A 10,999-nucleotide genomic window follows, 5' to 3' on the forward strand; every position below is an offset into this window, starting at 1 on the left:
TAAGTGTACAAAATAATACTAGATAGTACTAAAAATTTAGTGGCAAAGAGATACAGGAGAATTAAACTACTGATGGTGACATATGGCAGTTTCTAGTTTGACTAGAAAGTTACGCAGTTACGAAATATTTAAGACGAGTTTGCGGCAAACAGGTATAACTACCCTTGTATCCCTTTGCCTGTATGGTATTGGACATGTTATTTATACAGTGCGTCCATAAAGTAACGCATAAATTCATTATTTCGTAAACCGGCGACATTAAGGAAAAATCCCGAAACAGGTCGATTTTTATTTTTAAATTCCGATTTTTTGGCATATATATCATACTAGTGACGTCATCCATCTGGGCGTGATGACGTAATCTATGATTTTTTTAAATGAGAATAGGGGTCATGTGATAGCTCATTTGAAAGGGTATTCAATTCTCTATTCAGTAATATAAACATTAACATAATTATTTATACAAGGTCTTCAAAAAAACATTTTTTTAATTAAAATAATTGAGACAAAAAGAAGAATGTATGTGATTTATTTAATTCAAAATACGTTTTACTGTTGTCAGAAAACAGGAAAAAAATGTTTATTTGACAAATAAATATTGTTTTCCGCTTAAATTCAACGTTAAAGCTGCCACCCACCTGTCTCTTGGTAGTTTGAACATTTCGTTTAAGCGAGAATCAATGTTTATTTGTCAAATACATTTTTTTTTCTGTTTTCTGACAGTAGTAAAATGTATTTTGAATTAAATAAATTACATATAATATTCTTCTTTTTGTCTCACTTATTTTAATTAAAAAAAGGTTTTTTGAACACCCTGTATAAATAATTGTGTTAATGTTTATATCATTGGATAGAGAATTGAATACACTTTCAAATGAGGTATCACATGACCCCTATTCTCATTTAAAAAAGTCATCGATTACGTCATCACGTCTAGAGGGATGACGTCACTAGTATGATATATATGCCAAAAAATCGCAATTTAAAAATAAAAATCGACCTGTTTCGGGATTTTTCCTTAAAGTCGCCGGTTTACGAAATAACGAATTTATGCGTTACTTTATGGACGCACTGTAGTATCATGTATTGGATATTAAAACGTGACAAAGTATTAAGTGGCAAAGAGAAACAAGTGCAAATTTTTGAAGCAAATAGGTACAAGTGCGAACGTTTTTTCAAAATTTCAAATATTTTGAACAAAAATAAATACTAACTTTAAAAACTTTTACAGTTAGATATATCTAATTTACCTATAAAATAAATTCAAAGTAAGTCCATAAATGATTAATTGGCTGTAGAATTTACTATCTAAATTTAACTTTGACTTTCGTTTTTCTCAACTAAACCATTTTATCACTTGTACCCCTTGTAATAATAAAAAATCTAATCCCCTCGTAACAAAGTTCCGCGTGAAGTTAGGCGTACTGATGAAAGTTGAGAAACTGCGGCGATCCATTTACGAGAAGCTAATTAGGGAATCCAACGATCTGTCAAACTATTCCAATATGTCTGGCGCATAGAAGAGTGGGTGGGTCTGGCGATTGGCATGCAATACATTGAAGGCATATGATAGTTATTTTAGTATTTTAAAGTAATTTTCGTATTTTATGTCCATGTAAGTATTGCTAAATACTTCTGTGACATAGTAACAAATATTGCTTACGTCAATAAACTTTAATAAGTAGTTAAAAAGTTTTAACTAAGTAATTTGGAAGATTGAAGAAAGCTAGGTTAACAAATTTTATGTTTTATAAGTTTAATAAAAAATAATATTGAGCATCCCTAAAATAGATTTTAGGTAAAATCATCAGGGTAATATATATTTTATTATTTTAGGTACTTAGTAATACCACATTGTATCTTAAATTTGAACTTTTAATTTAAATAAAGTATCCAATAAAATCGCTTGTGTGCAGTGTTGCCAGAGAAATTTTTGTAAATGCACCGGAATGACTGGAATAGTGACACAAAGTACTAAACCAACACATTTTGTACAAAAACTTAAAAAAACGTCGTTTAATATTATTTGAAGCAAATTTCTTATGTCACAAAATTTTAGGGTTTTACTTTAGGAGACTTTAGTATCAAAAGTTTGGTTGTTAATTGTATCAAATTGGTACAATTTTAACAACTCTGGCAACGCTGAATTGCCTGCCATACGTCCTGTCATTAAAAATCACGTGGTTTGGATTGCCTACTTGCACACTTGATCCAACGTTGCCAAGTCACTAAAATCTCAATATTTGACACCAATTTGACAATTGACAGATTATCTTGTAAATAAATAAATAAATCTAAATAGTTATCCTAACAAAACAAAGTCGGGAACAATGGATAAAAGCCAGAAGGAGAACAAAACTAAAGTTAAAATATGAAAGAATATGCAATAAACATTGTGTAAGTGGTAAGTTTCATGTAATTCAATTAATAAGGTTTTTAAAAAATGTACAATAATGATAAAGATGTACCTTAAGTAATAATTCAAACTTAATTATTAGAAAAGCCAGCCACTTTAAAAAGATATTCCAAACCAAAACATGAGTTACCAAAGCAGGCAATAAAAAGAAAAGGTGATCTAGAATGCAAGAAAAGAGCTGATGAAAGAAGTAAATGTAAAGAAAATAATGGGGAGACTTCTCTTGACCATGTAAGTATAAGATATAGTTTATTACGATATGGTTAGATGCAAAGCTCACAATGTTTGAATGCATATAGCCTAAACTGTCCTTCAATCTTTTTTCTAATGGTGCTACAACCCTTTGTGAGTCTTGGTGTGCATAACAACATTCTTCCATTCTGCCCTGCCGGATACTTTTCTGATGTTCATGGTTTTAAGATCCCCCTCTACATCGTCTATCCATCTTTTAGGTTTATGGGCCCTTCCTCTTGTTCTATTTCCTTGGGGCTTCCATCTCTGGATTACTTGCACAGCTCGATTATCTGGCATTCTTTCTGAGTGACCAAGCCAATTTAGTCTTTGAGATTTTACAATTCCAACAATATCTGCGCTCTGCATTAGTACTATCCACCTCGTGGTTCATTTTAATTCTCCACAAACCATCACTGCAATGTGTAGATTTGTTTTGTAGATTCTAAGCTTAGACTTAGTAACTTACTTTTCGTTAAATCTTTGTATGCATAAAATCACTTATTGCTGCTAAGAATCCATGCTTTTCTTGACTAGTGTTGTTGTTGTCATTTATTATTGAGCCTGGGTAGTGAAAATGGGAGGCATATTCATAGGTATGGTTGTCTACCTTAAGATTTTTATGTTGATTTGACTTTGTTCACTCTATATATTTTGTTTTACTTTCATTTATATATAGACTAAACGTAGTAGCTTCCCATTTAAGATCTATAGCTTTTTCTTTTAATACCTTTTTGTTGTGGCTTATTATGGCAAGTGCCCTTATATAAAACTAACTAAACTAACCTAAACCTTATATAACTGTCCTAATATTAAAATACAGTTGTCCCTTGATAGCCCGACAGGTATAGGACCAAAAGGTCGGACTACCGAGCATGTCGGAGTATCAAGTGTGTACTGTACTTTTGTGGTACTTTCCACATTTGTATGATTTTTATGGTACTTATGTTTTTGTTTTTAGGAACAAACACCAGATATTTTAATATGTAGAAAAAGAAAAAACTGCTGGAACTTTAATTAAAGGCTTTTGACTAGTGAAGATTTGGATAAACAACAGGAGTTACTTTGGGCTATAGCTACGTGCAAATTTATTTTCTTGTGGCTTCCTATGTTTATTCTTATTAACTATACACTTTGATATGTTTTTAGTCGCATGAAGATTTTATAGTTTATTATTTTATGTATATTGTTATATTTGTGTTTTATAAACATTATTATTATTATTACTTTAATTTCCATTAAATAAATTAACTGTAATCAATAAATCGTTTTTAATGTTAATAAATAAATTATCAATAATGATTCCCAAATATTTTATTTGTTTGACAACTTCTATGGGTTGATTGTGAGATCAATATTGATGATATTAATATTTCGTAGTAATAATCAATGCTTTGGTTTAAGAAATAGACAACTTAGAATAGAAATATGCTTTATTGTCATGGAAAATTGTACAATTTTATAGACAATGCTTACAGAGTCATAAAAAAATACAAAACAATAACAAACACAAAAATCAATAACAAGTTTAACTTGAATTGGTGTGCTACACTACAAGGATATTAGTGAGTGAAAAACACTTTCAAACCCAATGATAACAAAAACTTTCCATAGAAGGCCACAATTTTTAAATCGATCATATTTTCTTTTAATTGTAAACGGCGATCATACTCTACTTATTATTTTTTCTGTTATAACACCCTGTATAGCATATATTCAAGTATTGTTATACTTTGTATTAGAGGAATTTTTTTAAACTGTAATTGTTTGATTGCTCTTGACCAACTTCATGTTTGCAAAATAAATTGGGTATGACTATACAGGGTGTAACAAAAATACAGGTCATAAATTAAATCACATATTTTGGGACCAAAAATAGTTCCAATGAACCTAACTTACCTTAGTACAAATATGCACAGAAAAAAGTTATAGCCCTTTGAAGTTACAAAATAAAAATTGATTTTTTCGAATATATTGAAAACTATTAGAGATTTTTTATCGAAAATGGATATGTGGCATTCTTATGACAGGAGCATCTTAAATAAAAATTATAGTGCAATTTGTGCTCCCCATAAAAATTTTATGGGGGTTTTGTTCCCTTAAACCCCCCCAAACTTTTCTGTACGTTCCATTTAAATTATTATTGTGATACCATTAGTTAAATTGAATATTTTTAAAACTTTTTTGGCTCTTAGTATTTTTTCGATAAAGCAGTTTTTATCGAGTTGCAGATTCTTTTTTAATATGTTTACATAAAAATTTTATGGGGGTTTTGTTCCTTTAAACCCCCCAAATGTTTGTGTACGCTCCAATTAAACTATTACTGCGATACCATTAGTTAAACAAAATGTTTTTAAAACTTTTTTGCCTCTTTGTATTTTTTCGAGAAGGCACCTTTTATCGAGATATGGCTTCTTTTTTAATACGGTTCAAAATATACCTAAAAATGTAAATCATACATAAATTTTCATATTATTACCAAGTCTCCATAATCGTACTTAACCATATACAAATATGTGGTGGAATGGACAAATATTCAAAATATCTCGATAAAAACTGACTTTTCGAAAAAGTACTAAGAGCCAAAAAAGTTTTAGAAATACTGTGTTTAAGTAATGGTACTACAATAATAATTTAATTGGAACGTGCACAAAAGTTTGGGGGGGGTTTAAAGGAACTAAACCCCCATAAAATTTTTATGGGGTGTCCAAATTTCCCTATAATTTTTTCTTAAGATGCTACTGTCATAAGAATGTTATATGTCCATTTTCAATAAAAAAACTTTAATAGTTTTTGATATATTGAAAAAAATCTATTTTCATTTTGTAACTTCAATGGGTTGTAACTTTTTTTATATGCACATTTGTACTAAGGTAAGTTAGGTTCAATCAAACTATTTTCGGTCCCAGAATATGTGGTTAAATTTATGACCTGTATTTTCGTTACACCCTGTATATGTTCATTTTATTGTAAGCCTTAAGATATTGCTTAATTTGAAAAACACTATTTTTATCACTAGGCAAATACAATTTAGGTATGTAAATTTTATATCAACTTTTACTTTTAGAAATTGATATGGTAACGACACATCACTGCCTATTGATTTCAAAGCGGGGATTTAGAGACAAACGCTAAATAAACAGCAAATATGTGTCTGAAGTAATATTTTAAAGCTCGCTGAGTTAGGCTATCTTTAGCTTATTCTTTCCATTTCACTCCTGTAATAAATGTTGTTGCTAGTAAGTTAGTACTTGGTTCTGAATTTACCTGGTATTTACATTTGACCCAGTATCTTACCAAATTCTTTCCCCACTCGGGCCGACAATTTAAAGTGACCCTCTGTTGGGGCCCAACAGAACAGGCCATGTCTAAAGTTACCCCTACGAAGCAATCTTAATTGCCGCTACGAAGCGATCTGTTTGTTTTTTCTTCGTTAGTAACTTTCATAAAATTTCCAGTTCTTGTACATATATGTAAGTATAGCTTAAACCCTTGAATAAAATTATTTTAGCTTGAGCTTTATCATGTATATTAGTAAGACATAAATTAAACTTGAAAATATAATCTGTATGACGCACGCCATTGACTGACTATCTTTAATGATTAAATTAATATATTACTAATCATTATATTATGATTGTGTGCTGGCACAATGCATCGTCTTTTTTAAATTTACCGCGCATTGACTGTTACCCGTACAATTGGCAACGTTGGATCAAGTGTGCGAATTAGCTTCTCGTGATCCACAGGCCCTGGGGCCTGATTCTAATTCATTTCGACAGTCGCAATTTCATTTCGACACCGCGCGATTCTTGGGGATATTAACCTTATTATGTTGAGACTGCTCAGAATTTGGGTTGGCGCTTCGGTTTCTTGGATTTTGTTGATAGTCTGGGAAAATTATCGAAAAAATACCATTTTTGGGAAAAATTATTTACCAGCTATTTTATTGCTAAAATCGAATCTTAAGATTGCATATATTAGTAATATGGGGTATGACAAGTCCGCAGAAAGTGTGTTATTTTATTTATAAACAAATTAGCACTCCTAAATCTTCTTTTTTTTTTTCAATTAGTGGTCTGTAACTCCTATATTTTTTCCTTTGAGCCAAAAACACTCAAATAAAAATTCACCGTAATTTAGTTCTGCACAAAGTTATTTTTTTTCCGATTTCCTTCAACAAAAATTTTACTCAGAAAATCCGAGTTTTCCCAAAAAATCTGCCATTTTCAATTAAAATTTTAGGGAAGTACCTAATTATTTATCAATAATTAAATAATTGAAGACATGAAAGATTTATTATAGTAGATTATACAGAGGGGCTAAATTATGGAATAAATTCATTTCTTTAAAACGGACGATTTTGGAGCAAAATCCCGAAAGAGGTCGATTTTTATTTTTAAATTACAATTTTTTGGCATATATTTCATACTAGTGACGTCATCCATCTGAGCGTGATGACGTAATCGATAATTTTGTTAATGGGAATAGGGGTCGTGTGGTAGGTCATTTGAAAGGGCGTTTAATTCTCTATTCAGTAATATAAACATTAATATCATTAGGTATTTATACATGGTTGCCAAAAAAAAATTTTGAATTAAATTAATTGGCGCAAAAAGAAGAATGTATGTAATTTATTTAACTCAAAATACATTGTACTGCTGTCAGAAAATAGAAAAAAAGGTTTATTTCACAAATAAACATTTCTTTTCGCTTAAATTAAATTACTGTCAATTTTTATGTGAGTGTTTTGGTTTAAAGTTAAAATTTTCGGAGTTTTAGAGCAATAATAAAAAAAAAAGATTTCGGAGCGCTAATTTGTTTATAAACAAAATAGCACACTTTCTGTGGACTTTGCACAGCTATATTACGAATATAGGAAATCTTGAAGATTTTATTTCAGCATGTCCAGCAATAAAATAGCTGGTAATTAATTTTCCTTGTTTTTTACTAATTTTCCCAGATTATTACCTCACATCTTTCATTGAGTTGATGATTCATGTTGTGGACATTCTCAATTATTATATTTCTAATTTAATACTATTCTATCTAATTCCTCAAAACAAGCAAATTTCAATTAAACCCAGCTATATTATAATACCTTTTGATTTAGTTTTCCTTGCAAGAAATAAACAAAACACATCTAAACTAAACCTAACCTCGCTTTTGGCCATTCATTCATCTCCGTGTCAAATAATTTCGACAGTCGCCATCGCCATATTGAAAGCGACTTGTTTAGTGTCGAAATTTGATTTAGAATCAGGGCCCTGATTCTAATTCATTTCGACAGTCGCAATTTCATTTCGACACCGCCATGACAGCCGGAGAGTATAGCGATTCTTGGGGATATTAACCTTATCATGTTGAGACTGCTCAGAATTTGGGTTGGCGCTTCGGTTTCTTGGATTTTGTTGATAGTCTGGGAAAATTATCGAAAAAATACCATTTTTGGGAAAAATTATTTACCAGCTATTTTATTGCTAAAATCGAATCGTAAGATTGCATATATTAGTAATATGGGGTATGACAAGTCCGCAGAAAGTGTGTTATTTTATTTATAAACAAATTAGCACTCCTAAATCTTCTTTTTTTTTTCAATTAGTGGTCTGTAACTCCTATAATTTTTCCTTTGAGCCAAAAACACTCAAATAAAAATTCACCGTAATTTAGTTCTGCACAAAGTTATTTTTTTTCCGATTTCCTTCAACAAAAATTTTACTCAGAAAATCCGAGTTTTCCCAAAAAATCTGCCATTTTCAATTAAAATTTTAGGGAAGTAGCTAATTATTTATCAATAATTAAATAATTGAAGACATGAAAGATTTATTATAGTAGATTATACAGAGGGGCTAAATTATGGAATAAATTCATTTCTTTAAAACGGACGATTTTGGAGCAAAATCCCGAAAGAGGTCGATTTTTATTTTTAAATTACAATTTTTTGGCATATATTTCATACTAGTGACGTCATCCATCTGAGCGTGATGACGTAATCGATAATTTTGTTAATGGGAATAGGGGTCGTGTGGTAGGTCATTTGAAAGGGCGTTTAATTTTCTATTCATTAATATAAACATTAATATCATTAGGTATTTATACAGGGTTGCCAAAAAAATTTTGAATTAAATTAATTGGCGCAAAAAGAAGAATGTATGTAATTTATTTAACTCAAAATACATTGTACTGCTGTCAGAAAATAGAAAAAAAGGTTTATTTCACAAATAAACATTTCTTTTCGCTTAAATTAAATCACAAACAGCCTCCCTCCTACCTATTGGCAGTTTGAACTTTTAATTTAAGCTAAAAGCAATGTTTATTTGCAAAATAAACATTTTTTTCTATTTTCTGACAGCAATAGAATGTATTTTGAGTTAAATAAATTACATGCATTCTTCTTCTTGCGTCAATTAATTTAATTCAAAATTTTTTTTGGCCTCCCTGTATAAATAATGATATTAATGTTTATAATACTGAATAGAGCATTGAACGCCTTTGTAAATGAGCTACAACACGAACCCATATTCCTATTTAAAAAAATAATTACGTCATCACGCTCGGATGGATGACGTCACTAGTTTGAAATATATGCCAAGAAATTTAATTTAAAAATAAAAATCGACCTGTTTCGGGATTTTTCTCTAAAATCGTCCATTTTAGAGAAAATGAATTTATTCCATAATTTAGCCCCTCTCTGTATATCAGGAGACCGGCGACAATCTAACCAATAGTTTAGCAATAATTAAAATGTAATTAAAAAATTTCGGTCGAAATAATAACCAGAAAGATTATGATGCACCAGAATAACTATGATTTTCATATAAAAAAGCACTATACCTATTCAACGTACCTTACAGGATTGAAATTGGACCATTTGAGCGGTCTCAAGAATGTTATAAAGAAACAATTTTTTGGCTTATAAACAAATAGAACCCCTCAGAAAATATTAGATTAAATTAAATTAAGTTAACGCTGTTGAAAAGAGCACGGCTTCTGTGTCCTTTTCGAAGAAAAACAAATTGAATTGCGAGGAGTGATTCCAGGTATAACCGGTCAAATTTGACCGGCATTTGCGACAGAGTTATAAACAACAGGATTTTAATCTTTGAACCATTAGATACCTTTTAATTCCGGTCCTCTTTGTACATACAAATTTTCATATCTTCAAGACACTCATAACAAAAAAGATTTATGTCACTGTCACCAAATTATTTAATTATTGATAAATAATTACTTCCCTCAAATTTTAGTTGAAAATTAAAGATTTTGTTTGGAAAACCCGAATTTTCCGAAGAAAATTTCCGTCGAAGGAAATTGGAATAAATTATCAATGTGCAGAATTAAATTACTGTCAATTTTTATGTGAGTGTTTTGGTTTAAAGTTAAAATTTTCGGAGTTATAGAGCAATAATAAAAAAAAAGATTTCGGAGCGCTAATTTGTTTATAAACAAAATAGCACACTTTCTGTGGACTTTGCACAGCTATATTACTAATATAGGAAATCTTAAGATTTGATTTCAGCATGTCCAGCAATAAAATAGCTGGTAATTAATTTTCCTTGTTATTTACTAATTTTCCCAGATTATTACCTCACATCTTTCATTGAGTTGATGATTCATGTTGTGGACATTCTCAATTATTATATTTCTAATTTAATACTATTCTATCTAATTCCTCAAAACAAGCAAATTTCAATTAAACCCAGCTATATTATAATACCTTTTGATTTAGTTTTCCTTGCAAGAAATAAACAAAACACACATAGAGTTATATATTAGCATAGAGAGAGTGTCATTCAGAGCGAAGTGACGACACCATCTTTTTTATTTGGATTAGTGCTGTTTCACTCTTACGCATAGTAAAGCTGCTACAATTGTCCTCCTCTTCCGTACCTATCTTCACACTGAATGTCATCATAGATTTTCGATACAATGTGTTAGAAAGAGATGCAGCAAACCAGTCCATGAGATCTTGTCGTCAGGAAGCGCGGAAGGTAGGCTCCCTCTATGTCAATATATACCTCTATGAAAACACATCTAAACTAAACCTAACCTCGCTTTTGGCCATTCATTCATCTCCGTGTCAAATAATTTCGACAGTCGCCATATTGAAAGCAAGGTTGCCAGGTCTGGTGAAAATTCACCAGATTTGGTGATTTTCTAACCCATTTGGTGATATGGTGAAAACTTTTTTAAAAAGCTTAATATCTGGTGATTTTTTGACCTTATCTATATTATATTTTTTTATTTAAAAAGTACGATTATATGTTTTTTATTCGTTATTAAGAATTGCCTAATATTCATATAATACAAAAAGTCTAATTTTGTAATATAAAATGATCCGCCTCTGTGGTG

The 10,999-nt window shown here is 30.4% G+C and overlaps 1 long non-coding RNA gene across 3 annotated transcripts; it reads left to right on the forward strand.

Annotated features, from left to right (window-relative positions):
* Positions 1-1,510: 1,510 nt before the first annotated feature.
* On the forward strand, positions 1,511-3,908 carry LOC126889740 (uncharacterized). 3 transcript variants are annotated; one of them, XR_007700155.1, is made up of 4 exons: positions 1,511-1,615; positions 1,837-2,404; positions 2,499-2,647; positions 3,609-3,908. It is a non-coding gene; the product is annotated as an uncharacterized LOC126889740 (long non-coding RNA). The 3 variants fall into 3 exon arrangements; XR_007700156.1 differs by having other exon boundaries at positions 1,512-1,615; positions 2,060-2,404; positions 3,609-3,905; XR_007700154.1 differs by having other exon boundaries at positions 1,512-2,404; positions 3,609-3,898.
* The last annotated feature ends 7,091 nt before the right edge of the window (positions 3,909-10,999 follow it).

This window comes from Diabrotica virgifera, chromosome 8 (genome assembly GCF_917563875.1).
Source record: "Diabrotica virgifera virgifera chromosome 8, PGI_DIABVI_V3a".
NCBI classification, from domain to species: Eukaryota; Metazoa; Arthropoda; class Insecta; order Coleoptera; family Chrysomelidae; genus Diabrotica; species Diabrotica virgifera.